General features: G+C 41.0%; 1 pseudogene; it reads left to right on the top strand.

The window, feature by feature from the left end:
• Positions 1–11,096, top strand: part of LOC136227178 (uncharacterized) — a 108,024-nt pseudogene extending 96,928 nt beyond the window's left edge.
• Positions 11,097–12,103: the final 1,007 nt, after the last annotated feature.

Below are 12,103 nucleotides of genomic sequence, written 5' to 3'. Positions count from 1 at the left end.
TCTAATACGGAGGAATTAGAAACTAGGGCCCGTAAGTTCCGTGGCTTGTCAATTCCTACGGTTTCCGGTTTGTCACTTCCGGTAAGGCAACACCTATATAACTCCCTAAGGATAGCCCGAATGGCGTCGGAAATCATGTTCTCCTACATAATAATCAATTACAAATATCAAAACAAGTAGCAAACACTAACACGTAAAGGGAAATAGAGATTATAAATCATGAAATTATAAATATGGAATGTATATAAACGGAATACAACCAAGCCTAGTACATAGGAAGAGTACAAGCTAATTAGCACGTAAAAAGGGGAGAATCCGCCCTTGAAACTAGCTAACTGGACTCAAAGCCGTCTCCTAGGTCGTGGAGGTGGAACTCTCGAGCTTGGTGATGAATGGTGGAGCGGAACTTCGATGGAATGCCGGAGCAACCGAACAAGCTCTCGAGGTGGAGAGTTTAGCTACAAAAACTGAATCTATACTACAACAATAATCAAAACAAGTATAGTTTGCTCTCTAGTGTGTAATTGGGTATTGGTATCAAATGAAGTTCAAGAGCTTCCTATTTATAAACATCAAGCAAGGGCAATGTTGTAACTTCACAAAGCACAAGTATGGAGCAACATTATTTGGTGCAGAAATCCCATGATACGCCCCGCGTGAGGTGGTCTACGCCCCACGTAAGTGCCCATTCCGTTAGAAATCTCCTGCATGTGGACCAATTCCATGTCTTGTTGTCTCAAGCACGCCCTGCGTAGCTAAAGTACGCCCCGCGTGTTTGAGTCTCTGAAGTTTTATTGCTTGAATTGGAGCTTTTACGCCGTGCGTAGCTAAAGTACGCCCCGCATAAAAGAGTCTCTGAGCTTTTATCATTGAGGAATTGCCTGGTACGCCTCGCGTGTATGGTGATATGCCTCGCGTATGAAGAGTTGACTCAAGGAGACAGTGCAGTCTGACTTTCAGGATTAGGCCAATTATTTCCGACATGTGTCATATGCCCCGCGTAGGGTGGCATACGCCCCGCGTATGCTGAGTCAATTCCACATGGCGTCTGTGGATAAGGCAATTATTGCTGACACCATGTTTCACGCCCCGCGTAAAGGATGATACGCCCCGCGTATTTGAGTAGATTTTTGCTCCTTGCTCGTACCTGAAATACAAATCTTGCGAGCCGAGTTAGCTTGACTTTTTTATTTCCTAAACTAATCAAAAACATGGAAAATTAACTGAAAGTACGAATTTTATTTTTATTTCTTTATTTTATCAAAACACTTTATTTTTGTAATTAAACTTGTTTATTTTATCCAAAATCAACCCGTAAATCACGCTAAAAGATAGGGGTAAAATACCCCTATCAAACCTCCTCGGACTTTAAAGTTTTACTTGTCCTCAAGTAAAAGAAATCGAAAGACAAGGGATTGAGAAAATTAAGAAACAAACCGAAGGTTGGTTTTGCCAAGTGCGTGATTTCAAAGTTATGGTTTTATGCAAAGGTTTCGGTAAGTACCTACGCAAACAATTGAGTGCAAAACTTTGTTTGAAACCTCCATGATCAAGATTAATAGGCAATATTAACGGGGGTTGATTATCTTTTGAGAACCCGATAGTACCTCACCAAGGGATTTCGCTCTTACGCTCGATTTTTAGGTGGGTCGGTGTTTTAGCACTCTTCTTTGCACTTACTCGAGATCATGTTGAATTTGCATTTTCATCTGGGTTTTTCCTCCTAAAATATGGTTAGGCAACATTAAAAATGAACCCGGAGGGGGGGTTGTAATGTGGGTGACTTCTTTAGTGGTTAGTTTAAAGAAACTCGAGTTCAAAAATACCGTTTTGTGATTGCACCGTGTTTTGTTTATTTCGGCCTTGGCGATTTTTACAAAATATACTTCAAAATTGCTTGGGTGGAGCTTGAGAATGCCTTTTTATTTTTATCGTATCCTTTGTTTTGATAGAGGCACAAAACAATATTTTGAAGGCTTATGGTGCTCATTTGTTAAGGCCGTGACTTTTTCCGAGTGATTTGGGTGCAAATTGATTTTGTCGGTATTCGAACAAGAGGAAAAAGGGTTAAATGTTAAAAAGGGTATTAACAAAAAAAGTTGGTTAATAGGCTCGAAGGGGTTTCCTAATGTTTGATGAAAACGAGAAAAATAAATTAAGAAAAATTAGACTAAGTGGGTTCGGTTTATCATCTATTGCCTTTTTACCAAAAATAAGTGTACTTAACCTGGTATTGGATGCAAATTTTATGAGTCGAGTGAAGTCAAAGCTCTCGAAAAATTGTGAAAGAATTGGAGTTCTCGTACGAACTCCTTTAGGCTCAAAAATACCTCACAAAGATTCGGGTTTAAATTGTGTACTATCAAGTCTTCGCTAAATTCTCAACTATCCCGTTTTTATTGCCTTTTCAAAATTCATTATGGAGATAACATTAGGGTTAAGACTCAATGCCTTAGTTTAGTACTAACCTAAGCTTTGCACAAATTCTCTAATTTCAAAACCAAGACTAAAATTCCTTAATTAGCTCATCCCCTTGTGTCGACGTCTTTTATTTTTGATGACAAATAACGGAACTTTAATTAATTTCCGAAGGAGGGATAGCGTGTCGGGATAAATTTAAAAGAGTCAATAAAGTCGTTTAATTATTTTGTTGGTTATTTATTATTATTTTTTATTATTATTTTTTTTGTTTTTGTTAGTGCAAAACAAACTGAAAGTGTGGGGTTGCACGGCCCTCCGCGTTATTTAAAATGACGTCTATTCCAAGGACGTCGCAAAAGAAAAGAAAACAAAAACAAAAAGAAAGATAGCATTTAAATTGAAAGATAGAGGGTGATCTACCATATCCCTCCTCACACTTAAAAACACAATAAGTTCCGACATTGCGAAAGAAATTTGAAGCACAAGGTATAAAGAAAAAGAGTAAGGTAGAGAAAACTCCCTCAAACATCTTCCGATAGTGGTGGATATGACATGCTCCGCCCCCGAAAGAAATGACTTGTGAAGTATTCGAGGTATCAATTCTCGAACTTGGTTGACATTTATTTAAAATATAAAATTGAAAATTTAAATTGGGTGTAAGATTATTAATGTAAATATTTTTATTAATTTATTAATTTATTTAATGTTTGATTTTTTTTATTATATATATATATAATTTTTTTTATTAAAATAAAATTAGAGAAGAAAGAAAGAAAATAAAAATAAAATTTCAACTCGTTGCGGCCGGCGGGCGTCGCACAACGGTGGTGCCCAGCGCTAGGCAGCGCTGCACGCGGAGTGTGCTGCCGCGCGCACCCCGCGTGCCGCAGCTCCTGGAGCTGTGGCAGCGCCTGCGCGCCCCGCGTGCCGCAGCTCCTGGAGCTGTGGCAGCGCATGCGCGCCCCGCAGCGGCCAGCAGCACTTTTTTTTTAATTTTATAAAATCAACATAAATATATTATATATAAAAAATAAAAATAAAATAAAATAATTTTTTCATTTTTCCCATTTTTGTTTTATTTTTGCCAACGTCAATACTTACAATTCTCTTCCAAATCGCCCCACCGAATTGACACAAAATTACACGAACACCTAATAAAATGTAAGAAAAAATAATTAATCACACAATAATAACTTAAATGTAAAAACTTAAAAGGTAAATTAAAGACATAAAATTAAACTTTATTCGAGCTTGGGTTGCCTCCCAAGAAGCGCTACTTTATAGTCGGTGAGCTCGACTTAGAATTTCCTCCTAGGTGTATGCTTCCATTCGCATTAGAAATGCAAATTCTTGAATAAACAATCCGTACCTACAAAACGGATTGTTAGCTTCAAAAAAATTTAACAAAAACCAAAAACTATATTTACAGAAATTATTGAAGAGTTTAGTTTGCTCCCTTTTTTACTCCTTTGGTAGTTCAAAAAGAGCGAAATATTCTGAGGTAGAACGAACCTCCAACTCTTCTAACTTTGGATTTATTTCCATGGGTCCGCACACAACCGGCTCATCGATGTCCGTTTCCTCGCAATTGAGACAACCTTTATTATTTGGAGAATCTTCTTGAGAAAACTCAATTAACTCGAGCTTTCCATTTTGACCAACCGGATTGGTATCTCGAATTGATTCGTCCGCGGCTGAATCAAGAGGAGACTTCAATCTGGCAAGTAGATTTCCCAAATCCCTACAATATGCCTCAGTGTTAGATAATCTTTCATGAATGTCTTTAAGCATAGAGATTACCACATCGAATTGTGAGGTTGATGGTTGGTGCGAACATTCGTCATCCATGAGGTCGTCCCACAGACGACTACTATGAGGCATCATACCATGAAACAAATCATTAGTAACAACACGAAACAAAATAAATTATTCACACAAAAAAGAAAGTAATATTTACAAATGCTTAAACTAACAATAAAACGTTTTTGTCTAATATTACAAGATGTTATAAATCCCCGGCAACGGCGCCAAAAACTTGATGCGCGCGGCTAGTAGTGTGGTGTTTTTCCAATAACGACTAAATGTGTATTGTGGTGAATGTGCTATGAATATGGATGTGATCTTTTAAATGTTCTAACTCCACTAGACACTACGACTACTTAGGGGCAAGTGTACCCCGTCGTATCAAGTAATAATCTGGTTAAGACCGGGTATCGAATCCACGAGATTTATAATTACAAGTATTAGACGAATCGGTTTCGTATGTTATTTAAGCGGTGATTACTTTGGGGTAAAGTAAGACACAACTACACACTATCCCTAACTATTGGCGACACAGATTTATGTAGCTAAAACCCTATGAAGTAGGATGAATAACGATAAGTTATAACCACGATAAATAACGACTCTAAATGTATACGAATAATAATTTACTCTTGTAAAGACGACTAAGTGTAGTAGGACCGACCCGTGAAGCACTTAGACTACGTGATTCCTAGTCAAGGCGTGTCTAATGCGGGGGAATTAGAAACTAGGGCCCGTAAGTTCCGTGGCTTGTCAATTCCTACGGTTTTTGGTTTGTCACTTCCGGTAAGGCAACACCTATATAACTCCCTAAGGATAGGCCGAATGGCGTCGGAAATCGCGTTCTCCTACACAATAATCAAATACAAATATCAAAACAAGTAGCAAACACTAACACGTAAAGGGAAATAAAGATTTGATAGGGGTATTTTACCCCTATCTTTTAGCGTAATTTACGGGTTGATTTTGGATAAAATAAATAAGTTTAATTATAAAAATAAAATGTTTTTGATAAAATAAAGAAATAAAAATAAATCTCGTACTTTCAGTTTATTTTCCTCGTTTTTTATTAGTTTAGGAAATAAAAACGTCAAGCTAACTCGGCTCTCAAGTTTTGTATTTCAGGTACGAGAAAGGAGCAAAAACCCACTCCATACGCGAGGCGTATAATCCTCTACGCGGGGCGTGAAACATGGTGTCGGTAATGATTGCCTTATCCGCAGAAGCCATATGGAACTGACTCAGCATACGCGGGGCGTATGCCACTCTACGTGGGGCGTATGACACATGTCGGCAATAATTGGCCTAATCCTGAAAGTCAGACTGCATTGTCTCTCAGAGTCAACTCTCCATACGCGGGGCGTATCACCATATACGCGGGGCGTAAAAGGCAGTTCTTCAACGTAAAAAGATCAGAGACTCTTTTACGCGGGGCGTACTTCAGCTACGCACGGCGTAAAAGCACTAATTCAAGCAATAAAACTTCAGAGACTCAAACACGCGGGGCGTACAATCCTTTACGCAGGGCGTGCTTGAGACAACAAGTCAACGAATTGGTCCACATGCAGGAGATTTCTGACGAAATAGGCATTTACGCGGGGCGTAGACCAATTTACGCGGGGCGTATCATAGGATTTCTGCACCAAATAATGCTGCTCCATACTTGTGCTTTGTGAAATTACAAACTTGCCCTTGCTTGATGTCTATAAATAAGAAGCTCTTGAACTTCATTTGACACTAAGAAATAATTTACACACTAGAGAGCAAACTATACTTGTTTTGTTACTTGTTGTAGTATAGATTCAGTTTTTGTAGCTAAACTCTCCACCTCGAGAGCTTGTTCGGTTGTTCCGGCATTCCATCGAAGTTCCGCTCCACCATTCATCACCAAGCTCGAGAGTTCCACCTCCACGACCTAGGAGACGACTTTGAGTCCGATTAGCTAGTTTCAAGGGCGGATTCTCCCCTTTTACGTGCTAATTAGCTTGTACTCTTCCTATGTACTAGGCTTCGTTGTATCCCATTTATATACATTTCGTATTTATAATTTCATGATTTATAATCTCTATTTCCCTTTACGTGTTAATATTTGCTACTTGTTTTGATATTGATAATTGACTATTGTGTAGGAGAACGCGATTTCTGACGCCATTCAGGTTATCTTTAGGGAGTTATATAGGTGTTTCCCTACCGGAAGGAAGTGACAAACCGGAAACCGTAGGAACTGACAAGCCACGGAACTTACGGGCCCTAGTTTCTAATTCCCCCGTATTAGACACGCCTTGACTAGGAATTACGTAGTCTAAGTGCTTCACGGGTCGGTCCTACTATAATTAGTCGTCTTTGTAAGAGTAAATTATTATCCGTATACATTTAGAGTCATTATTTATCGCGGTTATAACTTATCAATATTCATCCCACTTCATAGGGTTTTAGTTACACAAATCTGAGTCGCCGATAGTTAGGATAGTGTGTAGTTGTATCTTGCTTCACCCCAAAGTAATCGCCTCTTAAATAACATACGAAACCGAGTCGTCTAATACTTGTAATTATAAATCCCGTGGATTTGATACCCAGTCTTAACTGGATTATTACTTGATACGACGGGGTACACTTGCCCCTAAGTAGCCATAGCATCTAGTAGAGTTAAGAACATTTAAAAGATCACATCCATATTCATAGCACATTCACCACAATACACATTTAATCGTAATTAGAAAACTCTACCTAGGCACGCACGCTATCAAGTTTTTGGCGCCGTTGCCGGGGATTTATAATCTCCTATAATATTAGACAAAAACGTTTCATTGTTAGTTTAAGCATTCTTTTTATATAAATTGTTTATATATATTTTGGCTAACATTATTCTTTCTTGTTGATAACCTTTTATACTTTTTTTTATGCACACCCGATCGAAAAGTGATTCTCTTATTCCTATTGATCTCGAAATTGAACGTACTCGTTGTAGGATTCGAAAAGAGAGAATGGCAAATCTCAACGATGAAGCTAACCAGCCCGGGATCAACCAAAGGGTGCCGGAACAACCCGTGAATAATGACCGTAATGGTGAAGGCAACGACACGCGTTCGATGTTGGAAATTCTTGCTCCACATCGTCCTCAAATCTGTCATGGAATCGTTGCCCCCACCATTCCGGCCGACACATTTGAAATAAAGACTAGCATGATCCAATTAATTCAACAATTCGGTCAATTCGGAGGGGAACCCCATGAAAACCCTAACGAACACCTTGATAAATTTCTTTTGTGTGCCGAAACGTCACGGCAAAATAATGTTCCAGTTGAGGCCGTCCAACTAAAACTATTTCCTTTTTCTTTGACAGGACAGGCGTTGGAATGGTTGCACTCGTTAGAGGCGGGATCGATCACATCGTGGAAGGAACTCGAGAAGGAGTTCATATCTTACTACTTCCCGCCCTCTAAAACGGTTAAATTGAGGAAAGATATCACTTCCTTTCGGCAACTTAGATACGAGGCCCTCCACTCAGCTTGGGCTAGGTTCCGAAAGCTGCTCCGAAGCTGTCCCCATCACGATATCCCTAAGCATGATTTAGTAAGTACTTTTTATCATGGTCTAACACCTACTAATCGTGCAACCGTTGATTCCGCCGCAGGTGGAGATTTGTTTCGCAAATCGGCAAGCGAGGCGTATGAGCTCATTCACGAATTAGCTAGGAAAAGCGTCCAATGGCAAGAAGATCGGCTTACCGGACCCTCGCAACATCAAACCTTTACCGTAGAAGACAAGCCTCCCACAACCTTCATGATCGAAATGAACAAGAAACTGGACGCCTTAATGGTGCAAATGAGCCTCCAAAATTCAGCACAAGTCTTAGGGTGCTCTCACTGTGGTGGTGGCCACCAAGGTAAGGATTGTCAAGTCGGAAGCCCTTTTGCCGGTGACACCGAAAGCGTAAGTTATGTAGGGGGACAACAAAGGTATAATTCTCATTATAACTCCTATCCTAACACGCATGCTTATCACCACCATAACAATAATAATTACGGAAGGAGGCTTCAACACATTCCATCTTATGATAACGAGTGGAATGTATTGAAGCCCCCATCCGAACCCCATGGTAAATTTGTGGAACAAGGGTTGGGCCGATTCCCTCATGACCAAGAAGGGAAAAAATCACAACCTCCTAGCAATGTGCAAGACGCAATGGTAATTTATCTTCTTAAAGAAATATCTTCCCGTCTTGCTAACAACGAAGCATTTTGTAGGGACTTGGGACAACAAGTGGCCCAATTAAGTCGCCAACAACAAGGGAGACAACATGGGTCTCCCCCGACTAACACCGAACAAAACCCGAGACCAAAAGATTGGGAGACCGCACAAGCAATAACTCTCCATAGTGGTAAGGGTTTGGAACCATCGGTTCCAAAGGCGACTCCACCCACTCCACAGGTAAGTAATGAACCGGAAGTGGTAAGCAACCCCGGTTCGGATCCAAAACCCTCAACTTCCTTGGATAAGAATAAAAATATGTGTGACCCAATTGGAGCTTACGTGCTGAAGCTCCCTTTTCCACAACGACTTAAAAAGGAAAAATTGGATCACCAATACGGCAAGTTTTTGGAAATCTTTAAGAAACTTCACATTAACATTCCACTTGCGGAAGCATTGGAGCAAATGCCCACATATGCGAAGTTTCTTAAAGAAATCTTCGCCAAAAAGAGGAAGTTGGATTATAATGAGACGGTAGCTCTCACGGAGGAATGCTCCGTGATTATAACGAACAAACTCCCACCTAAACTCAAGGATTTAGGTAGTTTTTCTATCCCATGCACGATTGGTAATGTTGAGTTTAGAAGAGCTTTATGTGATTTAGGTGCTAGCATCAATCTAATGCCTTTATCTGTATTCAGGAAGCTCGGCTTAGGAGAACCTAAGCCTACCAATATGACGCTTCAGCTGGCCGATAGATCCATTGCCCGGCCAAAAGGAATTGTGGAGGATGTCTTAGTGAAAGTGGACAAGTTCATTTTCCCCGCCGATTTTGTAGTGCTCGATATGGCGGAAGACGATTCGGTACCAATCCTCCTAGGATGACCATTCCTTGTAACAGGTAGGACTCTCATTGACGTCCACGAAGGTAAGCTCATCCTACGGTTGCAAGACGAAGAGGTAGAATTTAACGTGTATAAATCCATGAAATTTCCATCTAATACCATGGCGGATTGTAATTCTGTAAATTTCGTGGACTACATTGATCTTTTTGTTGAAGAATTTTGTAATAGGTCTTCCGCGGGAACCTCTTCGGAAATAGATGGTATTGAGCATTTGGATGAGGAGCCATTGAACAAGCCGTTTGAATACTCCTCCGAAATAGAACGATGTCTGTTGGCAAGGAGCCGGTTTGAGGGTTTAGACCGGGATAGCAAAGCAAAGCCGAAGACCTCCCTTGAGGAGCCTCCAACTTTGGAACTCAAACCCTTGCCTCCTAATTTAAAATACGTATTTTTGCAACCTCCTAATTTCTTACCAGTTGTTATTTCTTCGCTTTTGACAGCGGAAATGGAGGAAGCATTAATTGCGGTATTACAAAAACATAAAGGCACATTTGGGTGGACCATTCACGATATAAAAGGGATCAGCCCCACCATTTGCACACACCGCATCTTTATGGAGGATAAAGTCAAGCCCTCCGTGCAGCCGCAACGACGGCTTAACCCCAATATGAAAGAGGTAGTGAAGGCCGAGGTAATCAAACTCCTCGACGCAGGTATAATCTTTCCTATCTCCGATAGTCCATGGGTTAGCCCGGTCCAATGTGTTCCCAAAAAGGGGGGCACAACGGTGACGGAAAATTATCAAAGGGAATTAATCCCCACGCGGAAAGTAACCGGGTGGCGAGTATGCATTGATTATAGAAAACTTAATGAAGCCACCCGAAAAGATCATTTTCCCTTGCCGTTCATCGACCAAATGTTGGAAAGAATGGCGGGTCATAAATTCTTTTGCACCCTCGATGGCTTATTCGGTTATATGCAAATTCCCGTCGATCCTTCGGATCAGGAAAAAACGACATTCACTTGTCCGTATGGGACATTTGCATATAGGCGGATGCCATTTGGGCTTTGTAACGCCCCCGCCACCTTTCAAAGGTGCATGACGGCTATATTATCCGAAATGATTGAGGATTTCATGGAAGTCTTCATGGACGATTTTTCTGTTTTTGGGTCGTCCTTTGAAATTTGTTTAAGTAATCTTGATAAGGTCCTCCAACGTTGCGAAGACACTAACCTTGCGCTCAGTTGGGAAAAATGTCAATTTATGGTTCAAGATTGCATTGTTTTGGGACACAAGGTGTCCGGGGAGGGGATCGAGGTCGATCCGGCCAAGATCGAGGTAGTTGAAAAACTACCTCCACCAATCAACGTTAAGGGAATTCGGAGTTTCTTGGGTCATGCGGGGTTCTATAGACGATTCATCAAGGATTTCTCTAAGATAGCAACCCCCTTGACCCAACTCCTTGCAAAGGATGGGGAATTTAGTTTTTCCCCCGAATGTTTACGTGCATTTAATATGCTAAAGGAAAAACTAGTTAATGCACCTATCATGGTGAAACCCGATTGGAACCTCCCCTTTGAACTCATGTGTGATGCGAGTGATTTGGCGGTAGGCGCTTGTTTGGGCCAACGGGTGGATAAACTCTTTCGCCCTATCTATTATGCGAGCAAAACGCTCAATGAGGCCCAACAAAACTATTCCATCACGGAAAAGGAGATGCTTGCCGTTGTTTTTGCTTTCGATAAATTTAGGTCATATCTTGTGTTATCCAAAATTATCGTATACACTGACCACGCAGCTCTCAAGTACTTGATGACTAAGCAGGATGCCAAACCACGCTTGATACGGTGGATCCTACTCCTACAAGAATTCGACATCGAGATCAAAGATAAAAAAGGAGTGGAGAATGTTGTGGCCGATCATCTCTCTCGCTTACAAGGCGAGCAAGGTGAATCTTCGGAAGCTGTTGAGATTAAGGAGACCTTTCCCGACGAAGCACTCTACGCGGTAACATCTTTACCTTGGTATGCCGATATGGCAAACTACAAAGCCGATAATATTCTTCCCCCGCACCTTATATATGAGCAGCGTAAGAAATTCTTTCATGATGCTAAGCATTATTTTTGGGAAGAACCCTATCTGTTCAAATCTTGTGCCGATAACATTATTCGTAGGTGTATACCGGAAGAAGAGGTTAATCATGTGTTACATATGTGTCACACCCAAGAGCCGGGGGGCCATTTGGCCCTAGTCGGACTATGGCAAAAGTCTTACAATATGGGTTTTATTGGCCTACTTTGTCCAAAGATTCCCAAGACTTCGTCAAATCATGTGACGCTTGTCAAAGGAGCGGAAACATTTCCCGAAAACACGAAATGCTCCAACAAGGGATCTTAGTTTGCGAACTTTTTGACGTTTGGGGGATAGACTTCATGGGACCCTTCCCTAAGTCGTATAACAACGCTTACATTCTTGTAGCGGTTGACTATGTCTCCAAATGGGTGGAGGCCATTGCCTTACCTTCAAACGACTCTAAGGCGGTAGGGAAATTCATAAAGAAAAACATTTTCACTCGGTTCGAAACCCCTCGGACTATCATTAGCGACGGGGGTTCCCACTTTTGCAACCGACAATTCGATCAACTCTTACTTAAATATGGGGTTGCACACCGAGTCTCTGCACCCTACCACCCGCAAACTAGTGGACAAGTTGAGGTTTCTAACCGAGAGTTAAAACGTATTTTAGAAAAAACGGTTAACTCCTCTAGAAAAGACTGGAGCTTGAAGCTCGATGATGCTCTTTGGGCTTACCGCACGGCGTTTAAGACGCCCATCGAGATGTCC

The sequence above is a fragment of the Euphorbia lathyris genome, chromosome 4 (assembly GCF_963576675.1).
Source record: "Euphorbia lathyris chromosome 4, ddEupLath1.1, whole genome shotgun sequence".
In the NCBI taxonomy this organism is placed as follows: Eukaryota; Viridiplantae; Streptophyta; class Magnoliopsida; order Malpighiales; family Euphorbiaceae; genus Euphorbia; species Euphorbia lathyris.
The sequence above is the reverse complement of the archived record's forward strand: the minus strand, read 5'-3'. Positions and strand labels throughout refer to the sequence as shown.